Genomic DNA, 3,831 nt, shown 5'->3' on the forward strand with positions numbered 1-3,831 from the left:
GTCAGCCCTCCAGCGTGAATAGCATTTCACATTTTATAAAGCACGTCAACACCCACCCTTCCCACTTCCCAAAAGAACTGATGGTTCCCAGAGGTCGCAACTTGCTCCAATACACAAAGTTAATAAACAGCACAGTGGGTTTGGGACTGGCCGCCTAGCTGTCTGACTCCTCACAAGATCACACTCCCCAGATGTGTGGGTGTCTGTACGTACCCCTCAAGAGCTCATGTGCACGTGGGTGCTGCACACATATGTGTGTGTCCTCTGGAGTGTCCTCTGTGCGTGTGTGCACGTGTGCGTGCACCTGCTGGGTCATTCCCATCAGAGACTGTGCAGACACTCAAGGTCACCACGCGCCTTTCTCAACCCTCTCTCTCTGTTTTCCTTCCAGCAAAGAGAAACCACACCCTGCTGGTTTCAGCCGGTGTATTTGCTTGTGTGTCTCTTGGGGGCGTGAATGTGCCTATGGGGTAGCGTGGGAAAATGATGGGAAGGGAAGCCCAGTGAATCTGTTTTCTTGGGAATACTAAAAGCAGCTTTAGGAATCGGCTCTCATATTAAGATCATTCTCTTCTCTGGGTTAGAGATGATTATCCTAGCCCTATTTTAACATCAGCAGGCAGCACTCCTAGCTCCAAGAAACCCCTGTGTACACATCTGTCTGCACACAGGTACATGTACTAATAGACACAAGGCATGAAGCCCAGGACCCGGCAGGACTGATGTGAGCATCGGAACGGCTGCTTGGAGTAAAGGGTTATGTTTTCCTTGTGTGAATTTCTGTAAATGGTATTGTGTCTGTCATAAAGGTCTGCTGCGGAGCGTCATGTAATAATACCAGGGACGGATTAGTAACTAACATTCCATTGGATTTAATTTAAAGGTTATGCTTGTGTATATTATTTTATAATTATAACCCTATTCCATGTTCTTTGCAGAAAATTTAGAAAATCAGGACAGCATAATTAAGAAAAAAACTGTCACTAAATTATTTGTAATTCTTCCATACAGAGGTAATTACTTTTTAACTTTTCTGGGGTATATCCTATGAGACATTATTTGGTGCGTATATAAATTTTTTTTTAAAACTCAGATTACCTAATGAATACTGTTTTTAAAACTTTTTTTCCCCCTTAATATGTTGGAACTTTCTTGCCTGATGTTTCATAATCTCCTTCCCATGATTGTCAAAAGACACTTTGCTTCCTGGACACAGACAAGCCATGATTTTCCTGCCCAAGAAGACACTCAGGTTGGTTGTTTTTTTTCCCCTCTTATGAAGAATCCTTGAGGCTAAACCTCAGTGAATCCCACGATGGGTTCCTTTGATTAAGTTCCTAGAAGTGGAGCTGCTGCCTCTGAGGTTGTACACATTTGAGGAATTTCCAGTAACCCTTGCTGAATTTCTCTCTAGAAAGCAGGATCTGTGATGAGAGAGTCCACTTAATATTGGGGAGTGTCTTGTTTATAGGATTTGGGGAGCCAGCCCTTTTTCATCCTGTCTCTTCTGCTGTGGTGTGGGTGACAGAGGCAGGGACAGGGAGGTATTGAAATTCTGCCACCCTTAGTCCTGTGCTGAGGACCGATCTGGCTCTATGCCACCTGGTGCTCTGTCCCTAACACCACGTCCACAATCCCTGTGCACAGGGCAGGGGCAGAGTCAACACTGCTGAGAGAACAAATATTTGTTGAATGGACCAGTGTTTGTTGAATGTTCAAAAGTTTGCTGATTGAACAAATGTTTGTTAAAAGAGCACTATTGTTCTTGGAAACACCACTGCTGATTCACAAGCTATTTTGCCTTCCTGGACTAAAACTTACGCTTGCAGCCCACCCCCAGAGCCCCATCCTTGCCTAGCCAGGCAGCTTCTGGAGGGTGGGCTGGGCATTTGTCATCTCTGTGGCTCCAGGTTGCAGCCCATTCCCATTTTCCCACTGTGTTTGAGAAATGTTGGTTAAATGACCAAATGGCTTGGGTTCAGATCCCTGCAGAACTGACCACTTGCTGTCAGTGTAGCAGAGGGCAGGTGGATGAGCCTCTTTGAACCTCCACCCTCAAATAGGAAAGGGACAGACTGGCCTCTCTGCGATTTTTCTTTAAAAATCCCGCTCCAAGGTGCTGCCTCCTCTCCCACAGTGGAACCTCTAGCATTTCGTGGTGCATAACTTCAGAATCCCTGGTTCTCCAGACCAACCCAAAGACACCGTGACTGGCCTCAGCACCAGCCAGTCTGTCCCAGAAACCATAGGAAAGTGACTTTTAAATCCTGTGCGCCTGAGTCACTGTGGATTAGATAAAACACTGTATTAATATTAAATTTTCTCGATTATACAATTCTATATTCTATCATTATATAAGAGAAGATCATTAGTCTTAGAAAGCATTCTGAAGTATGAAGGTAAAGGGGCACATGACACGGCCAACTTTCAAATTGTTCAAACAAATGGCTATGTCTGCATAGAACGATGTGAAAAATATGGCAAAATGTTAAAAATGACAAACACAGATAAAGGATATATAGGAGCTCTTCATACTATTTTTGTAACTTTTCTGTAGGTTCAAATTATATCAAAAGAAGAAGTTTTAAAAAGTCATCTTTTTCAAAGTATTGACAAAAAATATCTCCAAAATAAAGTTTTCTCATTTAAAAAATAATAGAAAAGAAAGAAAAGACCCCAAAGGCAGGAAAATATCTGAGTATCTAAAGGCCTGGTCAGATTAGTTCTGAAGTGGGTCTTTTCTTTCTTTCTTTTTTTCTCTTTTCTTTTCTTTTCTTTCCTTTCCTTTTCTTTTCTTTCTCCCCTCCCTCCCTTCCTTCCCCCTCTTTCCTTCTTTCTTTTCTCTCTTTTTCTTTCCTCCCTCCCTTCTTTCTCTCTCAATACATCTCAATACATCACATTCAACTAAATGGATTTTCTAAAAGGAAGGTTTTCTACCCTTCTTATTATTATTATTGTTATTATTTTGAGACAGGGTCTCACACTGTTACCCTGGCCAGAGTGCTATGGCACCAATCATAACTCATCGTAGCCTCAACCATTGTAGCCTCAATTTCCTGGGCTCAGTTGATCCTCCCACCTTAGCCTCCCAAGAAACTGGGGACTACAGGCTTGGGCCACCATGCCCGACTAATATTTTTATTTTTTGTAGAGACAGGGTCTCACTGTGTTGTCAAGGCAGGTCAAGAAGGAACTCTCCTGCCCAGAGAATTTGGGGTACACCAAAGCTGGGGCTTGGATCTTTGTTTCAGAGGTTGAAATGGCCCCAGTTCTCAATGTGCTGGCAGGTCCCACTGGGGAGTCATGCTGACCAATAAGAACCATAGGGCTGCTCCCTTCTCCAGCCTTGATTCCTGTGCCAGAGGAGAAGGAGGAGGAGAAAGAGGAAGAGGAGGAAGGTGAAGGTCCAGAAGGTACAGGAAGGAGATGCTCGGGGGAGGGAGGAGGGGTGGTGGAGAAGAAGGGAGGGGTTTGGGGAGCTGCAGCAGCAGAGCTGGGTGACCACTCTGTGGGGATACTGTTCAGAGGAGTTGGGAGATGCCTCTAAGGCCCCTTCCAGCCCTGAGAGAGAAAGACTCAAAGATTCAAAGAGTAAGACAGGTCCCTGGTATGTGCACATGTGTGTAGCTGTCCACGTGCTCACACACCACACGATCAGCCACCACCCTGCCAGCTCCTGCGGGGAGAACGTGGCTCCTGAGAGCCAAGAAAAGTGAACAAAGGTGGGCTGGGTGTGCGCAAGGGCCGAGCAGCCCACCTGGCTGAGGGCCTCATGGGACCCTGAGACCCGAAATCTAAGAAGCGCCAAAAGCCACATTTTCCTTAACTCGC

This window comes from Otolemur garnettii, unplaced genomic scaffold (assembly GCF_000181295.1).
Source record: "Otolemur garnettii isolate 467f Iridium unplaced genomic scaffold, OtoGar3 scaffold00009, whole genome shotgun sequence".
In the NCBI taxonomy this organism is placed as follows: domain Eukaryota; kingdom Metazoa; phylum Chordata; class Mammalia; order Primates; family Galagidae; genus Otolemur; species Otolemur garnettii.